This window comes from Panthera tigris, chromosome D4, assembly GCF_018350195.1.
Source record: "Panthera tigris isolate Pti1 chromosome D4, P.tigris_Pti1_mat1.1, whole genome shotgun sequence".
NCBI classification, from domain to species: domain Eukaryota; kingdom Metazoa; phylum Chordata; class Mammalia; order Carnivora; family Felidae; genus Panthera; species Panthera tigris.
This window is the reverse complement of record NC_056672.1, coordinates 25,438,156-25,451,148: the sequence shown is the minus strand read 5'-3', so window position 1 is coordinate 25,451,148 and position 12,993 is coordinate 25,438,156. Positions and strand designations below refer to the sequence as shown.

At 42.3% G+C, this 12,993-nt stretch overlaps 1 long non-coding RNA gene across 12 annotated transcripts in view; it reads right to left on the bottom strand.

The window, feature by feature from the left end:
- Positions 1 to 12,993, bottom strand: part of LOC122233012 — a 134,795-nt gene that overhangs the window by 103,649 nt on the left and 18,153 nt on the right. For 10 of the 12 annotated variants that reach the window (XR_006210415.1, XR_006210414.1, XR_006210424.1 and 7 more), the window contains 2 exons: positions 4,395 to 4,454; positions 3,629 to 3,731 (listed from right to left, as the gene is read on the bottom strand). This is a non-coding gene — a long non-coding RNA (uncharacterized LOC122233012). Of the gene's footprint in view, positions 1 to 3,628; positions 3,732 to 4,277; positions 4,362 to 4,394; positions 4,455 to 12,993 lie in introns of those variants that run through there. The other 2 variants (XR_006210417.1, XR_006210418.1) reach the window with 2 other exon arrangements.

Sequence of the window (12,993 nt, the reverse complement as noted above, 5' to 3'; positions counted from 1 at the left end):
GTCTTTGGTGCTCATGGAATTCCAAGAGGCTCTCATGGAATTCCTCAGCTCACCTTACATTGTTTTAGGACCATCAGTCCAAAGGACCATGAGTCCAAAGACATGCCATGCAGACCTCTTCTAACAGTCTGGATTTCAGTCAAGGGGTGCAAGTCTGTAGCTGAAAGACTAGCCTGCATTTTGCAGGTCCAACCTGAGAGAGAAACGGAGCTACAGGCCCAGGTTGTGAATGTCCCCATGCTAACATGAGATACACTACATTATGACAGGCTAGTCCTTTAAAGGGTCATATTCTGACCCTTCTCTGGTGGGGAGGGGTGTCTGCCTTCCCCTGTCCTATCCTGCTCTGAGACATGGGAGAAATAAAAAATCGTCCACATATCAACTTGTTCACAACCATGATCTAACTGCACAGCCCCGTAAGAAGGGACTCAGCAATCCTTAGTTAGACCCCATTCATACACACATTACAGCTGATATCACAAAGTAAAGTCATTACAGCACATTTTTTATGCAAATGAAATAACTATAGCATTCCAAATTTGTAAAAGCAGTTTTCTTCATGTTTGAGTACTTCTCTGCTTGCCTGGATAGTCCTCTATGGAGTAAGTAGTAAGAAGCCCTCCTCCCCTGCCTTGGAAATTGAATTCAGATCATAATTCATCTGAGTAGAAATACAAAAAAACTGTTGGAGAAACAGAACCCAGCCATGACAAGCCTAACTCCTGTCTCATTAAAAGAAAAGGGGGTGTAGGGGCGCCTGGGTGGCTCAGTCGGTTAAGCGTCCGACTTCGGCTCAGGTCACGATCTCCCGGTCCGTGAGTTCGAGCCCCGCGTCAGGCTCTGGGCAGATGGCTCAGAGCCTGGAGCCTGTTTCCGATTCTGTGTCTCCCTCTCTCTCTGCCCCTCCCCCGTTCATGCTCTGTCTTTCTCTGTCTCAAAAATAAATAAACGTTAAAAAAAAAAATTAAAAAAAAAAAAAAAGAAAAGGGGGTGTCAATAACAGGGACTCAGAAGCAGGAATGTTACTTACCCCCACCTACACCAGGTCTGTACTGTGTTTTCAGGGTCAGTTTATCACCATTACAAGCCCTGAAGCCTGAAGCCTGAAGCCACCTGCATCTGAGGCATATTCCTGCTGCACCTTGCCCTGGTCCATGCCTTCCCATGACCTTCAGAAAGTCTAGTTTCCTCTAAGTTCACACATAGGGAGAGAATATGCCAAGTTTCCTAAAATAGGTTTGTTGATCAGTTTGTTTTTTCAATCAGTTTTGTTTTAATGCAGAGCCAGTGGGGTTTTTGAAATTCCTAAATAGAGATAGGTGAAATAAATAAAATCTTACCCAGGTGGGAATTATTTCAGCCCCCTTTCAAAGTCATCAAACTCAAATTACTTTTAAGCAGGTTTTAATATTTAGTTCATTGTATGTGCTGACAGAGAAAACACAATGCCTACAATTCCAATGATCTTCTCTCTGGGTCACTGATGTGTCACTTGCTTTTGAGAGGATTTCAATGCTTCTCTAGTTTTGAATGAGGCTCCCAAAGCTCTTAGGAGCATGCTTTTGCCCATATGGACTATCACACGTTCAATAAGGTACTGAGAAGTTGGACAAGCCTATGCTTAAGAGCTCAGATCATGGACAAAGCCAGAATTGAACTGGAATTTTAGTTCTGCCACTTAGTAGCTGTGTGACTTTGGGGAAATTACTTAACCTCTGTGAATTCAATTTCCACGGTGATAAGTAGGAATAATGATGACTGCCTCCTGCTCCAATCCATGCCATCCTCACTCCAGGACCAAAGCTAACAAAGCCACCATGGCCTGGAGCGTCACCATTCACCACAGCAGGAAGAATGAACTTGTAAAGTTATACACTTAGCTCTGAAAGGCTTCCAGCTGGAGGTGACACATGTCCCTTCTGCTCACATTTCACTGGCCAACTCCAATGCTATGGCCACACCCATCTGCAAGAGGGAGAGAAGTTCAACCTGCCCATATACCCAGAAGTTTGAAAATCAGAACTGTTAGCAGCAGCACTAATGTTGGCCACACATGCTGAGCACAGGCTCTGGTGATGCAGGATATTTGGATCTTACCACTTGTCTCCTCCAATTTTGACTCAATGGACAACCTGGACCTCGAGTCTGATTCAGAAGAAACATCAGTGTGTGTTAACAACTACAAACATTTTGATGCAGAATTTGTTCAACCAATATTTGTTGGGCATCCTATATGCCACGCTGTCTTTGAGACCCTGCAGACTGAGCTAACATTCTGGCCAAATAGGTAGATGAATGGATAGAAATACCAGTTACTATGAGAAAAAAGAAAGCAGGGTAAGAGGGTAGGGAATGAGTGGGTAGCACAAGTTCTCCCTGAGGAGTGATGGTTGAGTAGAGGCCACCAGGAAGTGGCAGAATGTGCTTGGTGATATCTACAGGAAGAACATTCCAAGCAGAGGAAAGGGCAAGGCCCAAGGCCCAAGGAACACATTCTTAGCCTGTGGGACAAACAGCAAGGAGACCAGTGCAGCTGCAGCCTGGAGCACAGGGCACAGGGCTGGGTGGAGAAAATGAGAGCACTGGGGGCCAAGGGCCAGGCCATGGAGGGCCAAGGTCATAGCAAGGACTTGGGACTTGAGCTGACACAATATCCCTGGAGCCTGATGTACAGATAGGAGGCCTGAGTAGCACCAACAGTAATACCTCTTTATAAAGATGTACTTTAAAGAGTGAACTCCATTAAGTGAATTTAATTCCTGGATTAGTTAAATGATATTTAATTTTTTTACCATATTCATTTCTATTTTACTAAACTTCTTTTCATTGGAATTAATTATTTTTCTTATAAAATTTACAGCATAAATTTAGTTCACTGGTTAGTTTTTTTTAAGTTTATTTATTTATTTTGAGAGACAGAGGGAGAGAGAGAGAGCACATGAGTGCATGCATGCAGGGGAGGGACAAAAAGAGAGAATTCCAAACAGACTCCACATTGTCAGTGTGGAGCCCAATATGGGCTCAAACTCAAGAACCTTGAGATCATGACCCATGACCTGAACAGAAATCAAGAGTCAGACACTTAACTGACTGAGCCACCCAGGCACCCCTCATTGATTAGTTTTGTATCCATGTATTAAATTTTATAAAATCTAGCACCTGCCATTGTGACATGTTGTTATTTTGTTTTGTCTTCCTGTGGCCGATATTTTTGCCAAATCCAATTTTTCTACCTCAAGCTTCTCGGATCCAGATTTTTCCACAAATATTTCATTTTTCCATCATAATTGTTCAATCAAAAAATTACCATGTGTGATTTTAGCCACTGCCTTTTTAAATTTTGTGTTGATTATTACTACCCAGGCAAATTTGCCCCAGGTCAGTTTTTTCAGTTTTCTATGTAACTACCCAGATGTTGTTCTTTAAGTCAGAGTGATTCTTTAGCTAGCCAATTGTTTTGTTTTGTTTTGCATTGCTTACGTGTGTCAAAATATTATGAATTGGATTTAAAAAGAAAAAAACAACAACAACAGTTTCTACTGGTCTCTGTCTTAGTCTGTTCAGGCTGCTATAACAAAACACCACAGGGTGGGTGGCTTATAAACAACAGAAATTCATTTCTCACAGTTCTGAAGGCTAGACGTTCATGATCAAAGTGCCAGTAGGGTAGGTTCTAGTGAAGTCCCCGCTGGGTGCAGACTCTTAATTTCTGGCTTTGTCTTCACATGCTGGAAGGAGTGAGATAGCTCTCTGAAGCCCTTTAATAGGAACACTAATTCCATTCATGAAGGTTCCACCTTCATGACAAGAACCTCCCAAAGGACCCACTTCTTAATATCAACACCTTTGGGAGTTAGGTTTTCCACATACAAATTTCAGGGGACACAAACATTTAGACCTTAGCAGTTTTAGAGCAAAGAACAAAGTAAAAGATGTGGAAGAATCAAAATGTCAAAATAATGGAGCCAAAGCCTCCTGCTTTTAGCATGCACTGACTACTTAGAAAACAATAATCATTGGGGTGCCTGGGTGGCTCAGTTCAGTTGAGCATCCGACTTTGGCTTAGGTCATGATCTCACAGTTCGTGGGTTCGAGCCCCACGTCAGGCTCTGTGCTCAGAGCCTGGACCCTGCTTTGGATTCTGTGTCTCCCTCTCTCTCTGCTCCTACCCCACTCACACTCTGTCTCTCTCTCTCTCAAAAATAAATAAACATGAAAAAAAAAGAAAACAATAATCATTATTGTCTTATGTTACAGGTGAGGACCACACACACCTGAATTCCCACTTATGCACTCCCAAGTAAAGTTGGGTTAACTTTATATTTTTAGGTTCTTTAACCTAAAGAACCTAAACTAAGGTTAGGTTAAGAACCTAACTAAGCAGGTGTTACCAGCTTGAGTAGGACTCCATGACTTCATTTCATATATCAATACAAGAAAGTGTCTCTGACCTGAAAAACAAGAGGTGAAAAATCAAATTTACCTATAGAATTTATTTTATTTTTACCTACAGTTACAAATGATTTTATATCAAGGTTGATATAAAAAAATACCCTTGCCAGCCATAGCCCTAATTAAATTGCTCAGCATTCTTTCTGACACAGGATACAGAGTTCCATCTTTAATCTATAACCATAACACTGCTTTTCAGGGATGCTAAGAGATTTGAGTCTATAGAGTTAGAAGCTGCTGGATGACTCCACTTCTTCTTCAGAAGTATAGGAGAGGAAAAATTAAAGTTATTCGGCACTTATCCAGGTATTTTGTGTGTATCAAATCATCTCATCTTTAACACATCCTTATGAGGCAAGAATTTCCTCCCCGTTTTAGAGACAAGGAGACTAAGATTCTAAAAGATGAAGTAACTTGCCCAAGATCATGTTACTGGTACATAATAGCATAGCCAGGAAATAAAATCCAGAGGCTGAACTGCCTCATGCATTCTAATCCCATCTAACTCATCTTCGTAAAGATTTGTAATTCACAGCACTGGAATTTTCAAGCACCAGAGGGTACCTTTTCCTTGGAGACTGCTAAGCATTTCCTCCTGCAAACTTTTGACCCCTACATTTTTCTCCCAATGTCAGGAAGAATTATCATGAAGAGACAATACCCAGTTTTGAGCTCATGTAGGGTACTCATGACCAACAATGGAAATTTGAGGTATGTCTCTCTTAAAAACATATACTCCCAGAACTATCCCTAGGCAATGTAACATCTACAAGAGCATTCCAGAGATGCTAGTGCACTTTGTGACATGCTACCGTAAGTGACATGCTACATACACACTATTAGGTACTGCTGTGCAGTGATTCCTGAGCCACCTTGTTCCAGATTTGCATTTAAAGAAAATAAATCCTAGTTTTGCTGGTTCTGTGACATACACCCCACATCACACAACCCAAGAGCTCCTGTATCATTTGGCCTATTATAGATATTACAACTCAAATTCACTCACTTTGTCAAAATAAGTCATTCCTTTGAAATGAACTGAGATAAGTTAAAAAAAAACAACAAGGGGAATCTTTTTTTTTTTTTCATGTCTCTTTATCCAACCAGGGAGATCTATTTGAAACAGCCACTCAAAATGTATTAATAATAAAAGCCAACAAATGTGCTTTCTCTGACTTTATGATCTGAAAAGCTCCCAGTTAATGGCAGCCACTGATTTTCAGCTTTCCTCCATGGTAGACAAGGAAACTGATCATAAAGGACGGGGCCTAGCCCATCTGATTTATTGATACCATTGTATACTGTCAATTACTCATAAGCATGGCAAATGCTGAACATTACATGAATAGGAGCACTATACTAAATTATAGATGGCCAGTGTGGAGAAGTGTAATATATGAGGTCCCATCAGCACACTGTCAGAGCAACCCTTCAAATAAAAGTCTCTGTTTTAATGAGCACCAAGGCCCTGTGCACATTAGGCATATGAACTGGAGGGGAATAAATCAGAGGATCAAAATTTACAATCCAAAAGGGGTGCATCAAGTTTGGGAGGAGACCAATTGCTGAGTTAAGAAGGCGAAGCAGTTCAGCATGTTATTAGTACAAAATATCACATAGTACCTATCTAAACACCCTCAAGAAGTCTTTGTATTCATCTAAAAGCCCAATATCAATAGAGTATAAATATGTATATATATATATGGAATGAGTAAGCTGAAGAATAGTGTCTCAGACAGATTCCCTAAGGCACAAGACTAAATTATTTCTCTAACCTGGAGTGGAATGAAGGTGGGGAGCGGGTAAGAGGAGGTTGGGTGTGGAACAATCAGGAAGGCAATTCTGGGACCTCTTTGCACTGTGTATATAAATCATTAAACAGCAGACAAATGATTTAACACTAATACAAACATGGGTTCCCAGAGAATTAAATTTCCCTTCCCACAAATGAGTCAGAATAAAAGTGAACTGGCTACACCATCATCTCACCAAGTGCCAGGAAATGTGATGCCAGTACAAAATAAACCTTTTTGGGATTGATGTGACTGTATTCAAAACCATCCATGCACCCATGAAATTCCTCAACCCATTTAAACTAATGAAGCCAGATCTAGTCTGATACACAGGTCCCCGGAGACTAGACCCATGACCTGGGCTCACCATGAGGCAATTTAAAACACTTTAGAACAAAAGCATAGGTGGAAGATTACCCACTGTACTTTTTTAGGAAGGACTGCCCTTTAGTCTGAGGTTACGCCCTTCCCAATAATTCGCGCAGTATTCTTTCTTTTTAAAATAATGACAATCAGCTTGCAGTTATCAAGGTCCTTTTTGTCTAATGTCCTTGATTTGGCAAATAAAAAGTTAAGAATTCTATGTTGAATGCATTTTTTTAAATTTATCAACCACAAAATCCAAAAATCTAAAAAGAATCCTCTTATATTCTAAGGTAGCCCAATTTATACATCAAAATATACATGCAGGTTAAGACTCTATAAATGCCTGCTCTGCTTATTTTGCTACTTGAATGTGGTGGGAGGAAAGAGCCACACAGTATAATTTAAGAGGATTGGTCCCAGCTTCTAGCACAATGAATCCTGTAAATGATAGTCTCTCAAGCATTCACACTAAAGCAAAGTTTGATCATCTGGAATGCGGTGGTGGCCTCACTTTGTTTTCCACCTTGTCTTGGTATCTCAAACAAGTTGCGGATTCTTCCCACACCCTGAACTAGCAGTTTCTTGACCCCTTTCGTTTAATTTCTGCTCCCCATCAGTTACCTCAGTGAAACTCCTTTTCACTTGCATGATGGAACTCTCCTTTCCTTTGATCTCAGAGCAAGGCGGGGGAAGCCCAGTAACTGAGAAGTGATGATTGGACATGACACCTCCTAAGGCTTGGTCAACAGAAGAACACTTTGAAGCGAACCTCACATTTCAGAAGAATTTTTGATGGACTTTTTACATAACGTGGAGCCAAGGTTATACTAGTAAGGACCATGAGTTTCTCATGCTCAAATCTACTGCATGGTGAGATAGCAGACCATTTTTTAGCAACTTAAGAAAGATCAAAGGAAAAAATTAAAAACAACAGAAAATGAAAACAAGCAAGCCTCGAACCAGGAGCACAACCCAGGTTGGGGGTCAAGGGGACTTCAAGCACAACCCAGGTTGGGGGCCAAGGGGACTTCAAAGTCACAGAGAAGCCTGCTATTCAGAATGCACCTGTTTACTCCAGCCATTTCTCTGCTTGGATGCCCTCCCTCCCCGATCCCATTCTGTAGGTTCAAATCCTCCCCATTATCCAAGGCTCAGCCAGAAACCATCTCTCATAATAAGCCTTCCTGCCCCTTGGTGATAAATTCTCTCTCCCCTTCAGTGCAATCATAGCACCAAACTATATTTCTGTTATCAGAGGAATACCTTCATTTTCTACTTTGCATTATTGGTTTTTAAGATAAGAGCACTACTTCTCTTACCATTTTGAAGGAACCACAAGATCAGAACCATGTTTGATTTATCTTTGTATACAGTTAATGTTCAATAATTACTTTCTGGATGGAAATATGAATAAATGAATGAATGAATGAATATGAAATGGTGTATATTAACTTTAAACTTTCTACGATTCCACAGAGGCATTTTTAGTTCTCTGCTTCCTTATTTTTCTTTACATGGCATCAGTGGGCATCTCTGATGTGGTGGGGAAGACAAAAACAACCAAGTTGTTGGTGATGCTGGTAAGTGGCAATTACAAAAATTTCGCCTTTGGTTCCTATCACCACTTCTGGTTTTCCAACTCTATTCACAAGAAAATCATCTCATTTGATTCTCACTACTACCCTGCATTGGGGGAAATAGAAGCAACATAGGAATATACTCCCTATGGAGCAGATGGAAAACTGAGATTCTAAGAGAGGTGGTAACTCATTCAAAGTCACATAGATGACCAGTAGCAAAGAAAGTTTCCAATCTGGCTCAGTCCTTTGGTAGAGAAAACACACCTGGTTATGCCCCCCGGGTGGAATCCAGGAGTGGAGTGGGATCCACAAGATGAGGAAACCAGGTTAAAAAAGGGCCTTTGAGAGAGGAAGATAGTCCATATGAAATAAATAAGAACTAAGCGTGTACACTCTCCCCAAAAAGCATCCAACCTCACTGACATGCCCATCATTGTAAGGAACCCAAGTGGTGCCTTTAAAGGCTATTAGCAGGTCCATACAGGTATAGCTCCAAGGTCCCCAAGACAGTAGATGAAGTCAAACTTCAGTGCTGTGGTTCATTCATTTATTCAGCAAGCATGATTTGGGGGCTTATTCTACAAGGGGCCGAAAAAGTAAGTCTTGTTTCTGATTTCAAGAACTGCAAACCAGCAGACAGACTACAGTGGAAGGAAAAGGAGGAAGGAATTCCTTCAGAAGGAAACAGAGGTTTCAAAAATCAAACTTCTCTCAACTGTCCATGGTGGAGCCAGGATTGGGATACATGTTTTCTGACTCTTTAGTCTTTGGTTGGCTCTCTGATTTTATAGAAAGGGGGAACTAAGGCAAGATGAGGTTGGCTTAAGCCCCACATCAGGTCATTGGCAGAGGAGAGTTAGAATTTATGAGAGCTAAATCCCACGACTGTGTTTTAGCCATTAGATGAGGGTCTCTCCTGGTGACAACGACCACATTACTTTCCTTCCTTTTACACCCAAAAGGCCAAAAGTTCAAAGTCTAGTCCCGCTGGAGCCCCCCATACCAGAGCAGCACCCTTCCCTGTCTGCAGTGCTCCCCTGGGACCGGCCTATGCATTTGCTTTGTAGATCTCTCCAAACAAGAACTGTACAAGTTCTCACCAGTAGACAATTGCTTATTTGCCTCCAGTTCAAATTACTAATTGTCTTTTGATCACACATCATGTAATGAGAAAATTAATTTTGAAAAAGGTATGCTATGTCAGCAAGGAGCAAAACAAAAGGTGCTCAATTAACAAGTCATAATCTGTTTTTCATTCTATATCTGAAAGCTCTTCATCTGACTCTAGGCTTTAATATGTAGACAGACTATCCTCGCTCTTGGTGTTTCCCTATTAGAGGAGAGAATGATGTGTGTCTTGCTCACCATTGCATCGCTCACACAGTGGTTGGCATGTAGCAGAAGTCCAATAAATATTTCTTGGGTTTTGGTGTGCACATGTGTGCATGCAAAAGCTTGCAACGTAACCTGCAACGCTTGCAATACTTACTCCTCATGGAAAGACCCACCTGATTTCCAGAAAGCTTCCCTAGGTTTAGAAGGGCAGGGGGCAAATATGGGAGCTCCTTGCTTCTCCATTTTTACAGCAGTTCCAATGACAATGCCCTGGATGTTAGATACCCACAAGGATTTAAATATGCCCACCCACCCTGATAAGCATGTTTGCATGCAATTGCCTCCTCTAAGAGACATTTAGGCAACTGAGCCAATTATAGCAGCTGCATGCAGGCTGACCTTAGGACACCTGGATACCAGGCAGCTTGCAGAAATCTGCTGCTTTAAGTCAGTATCCAGGAAAAGCAACAAACGTTTCCACAAAGCCACCAAGACTATTTTGCCTTGGTGCTGTGACAAGGAACAGTGACAAGGAAGAAAAGGCAGAGTCACCATCTATTGAGCACCTGTTTTATGTCAAGCACATCACTAGGTGTTTTTACCTGCATTATCTCATTTGAAATTGGTGCTGTTATCCCCATATCAGAAATGAGAAAACTGAGCCTTTGGAAGGTCAAGCTAGCTTGCCCGAGTTTATTCAGTTCAAAAGGAGCAGAACTGAGATGCAAACTCAGGTTTGTTTGAAGCCAAACCCCATGTTCTCTCCACCATTCCACCCCATTTGCTGAAGAGGCCACTAGATTCCATATGCAATTCTGTTCTTGCTTTCTGAGAACAGCACTTTGCCTGTAGCTGAGTATGTGGTGCTCCTGTTCCAATGACAGCCTGTTGTTCAGAGTGCTGGTGTAGTAAAATAGGCCAGGGAAGGTACCAGAAGTCAAGTTTGTGGCACTCCCTGTGGTGTGCTCCATCACTTACCCCTTAATCTCTTTATTTTTCCTCTGACTTCCTATCTCTTTCTACCTACATCTTAGACTTGCAGGGACAGCCCTGTTAACTTCCAAGCTAAAACATGTGCCAAGCCCTGGCACTAAACAGCTTAATTTAATTAGGTCCTGGGATGGCCAAGTTCACTGCTGACGTCATTTCTCAAAATCCCCTGGGGCATAACTCTGCTGGCTGCAATGCCTTAGGACACAGTGTTAGAGTCAAGAACCAGGAGATGACCTTGTGCGCTAGAGAGCTAGGCTCCAGTGGGACAACCCTTTCTTAAGTGCTAGAAGTCCTCTCTGGAAAACTGAGCTGTCTGGGGGCAGAGGAGTAAAGATGTGACAGACAGGCAGCATTAAGTAGTTCTAACAGAGGGAAAAGTTACCCTGCTAATGTGAACACAGGACAATGGCAGGAAATTGGATAGTAGACAGTGCTTAGAGACCAATCAGGAGCCAGGCTCAGGCAACAGGGACACAGACACTGGGCTGATGGTCAAAATGAAGACCTCAGGTCCTAGAGGAAGTGGCAGGAACAAGGCAGAAGCCCAAGGGTGCAGGGGCCATGATCTGGGCAAGTTAACCAAACCTGGACTTGGGCAAGAGGTTCAGGCACCAGAACTAGAGTTCAGGGTGAAGACTGCATCTACAGATAAGGCCTGTTAGGTTTTTTCTTCACATCAACCAATTCCCTAATTCTCCAACTGGGTGTCCTACAATTCAATTCAGTTCTGACACTCTGGAGTCAGCCTCAGACCTTACAGGTGAAAGCCTCAGTCCCAGAAGACTGCCCTCACTTCAGAAACCAGTCCCCAGGTTACCTGCACTCTGTCTCACTTGGCTACAAAGTCAGGGGCTCCCACAATCCCCTCCTGGGTCTGACCCTCAGTCTTGATCATTCTCTAGAATAACTCACAGAACTTGGGGAAATGTTATACTTACTATAATGGTTTATTATAAAAGTACAAATGAATAGCCAGATGAAGAGGTATCACAGGAGCCTCTGTCCCCATGGAGTTGGGGTACACCACTCTCCCAGAATGTGGATGTGTTCACCAACTCAGAAGCTCCCTGAACCTCATCAATTAGGGGGGGTTCAATACATAGGTGTGATTGTGGCCGTTGGTGATGAGCTCAATCTCTAGGTTCTCTTCTCTCCCTGGAGTTCGTGAGGTTGGGTTGAAAGTTCCAAGTTTCTAATCTTGGATGGCTTCTCTGGCAACCAGTCCCCATCCTAAAGCTAGCAGCCCCCCAGCCAAGAGTTGTCTCCTTAGCACAGCAAGGACATGCTTATCACTCAGGAGATTCCAAGGGTTTTAGAAGCTATGTGTCAGAAACAAGGGACAAAGACCCAACACTGTGCATTATATCACAGAGGCAAGTGTCCAGCTACCAGAATACATGTAGGAGCCATATTGGTGGCCAAGATGATCTAAGGATGTATCCTCCACACTGGACAGGGCCTCAGTGTTGAGAGTTGGGGCCAGCTGCAGAGAATAGGGCAGAAGTGAGCCTATAAATGTGAGGCCCCAGAAGATGTGGGAGAGAAAGACATAATTGCTTGGCCAGCGATGAGAGATCAAGAGGTATCTGGAAGAGCCCTCTGTTGTCCATATGGCTTCTGACCACCTCCAAAGTCTTGATAGTCACCATGGCTTCTCTGCTTTCCCCAGATACTTTATATTTTTTTAATTTTTTTGTTTTTATTCATTTTTGAAAGAGAGAGAGACAGAGCATGAGTGGGGGAGGGACAGAAAGAGAAGGAGACACAGAATCTGAAGCAGGCTCCAGGCTCTGAGCTGTCAACACAGAGGCTGACGTGGGGCTCGAACTCACCGACTGCGAGATCATGACCTGAGCCAAAGTCTGACACTCAACCAACTGAGCCACCCAGGCACCCTTCCCCAGAAACTTTTAAAAAATCAACTGAGGGACACCTGAGTGGCTCAGTCAGTTAAGCATCCTACTTCAGCTCACATCATGATCTTGCATTCTGTCAGTTCAAGCCCCAGGTCAGGTTCTGTGCTGAGAGCTCATAGCCTGGAGCCTGCTTCAGATTCTGTGTCTCCCTCTCTCTGCCCCTCCCCTACTCGCACTCTCTCTCTCTTTCTCTCTCTCTCTTTCTCTCTCTCTTTATCTATCTCAAAAATGCATGAACGTTAAAAATAAATAAATAAATAAATAAATAAATAAATAAATAAATAAATATCAACTGAAAAAGAAAAAAAGCTTAACTCCTAGACACAGAGAGTAGAAAAGTGGTTGCCAGGGGGTGAGGGATGGAGGAAATAGGAGGAAATTGGGAGTGATAAAAGGACATAAACATCCAGCTATAAGATGAATTAGGTCTGAGGATCTAATGTATCACATGACAACTATGATTGATAACACTGTATTATACAATTGAAATTTGCAAACAGAGTAGAACTGAAATTTTCTCACCTCCCAAAAAAGAAATACTATGTGTGGTGATGA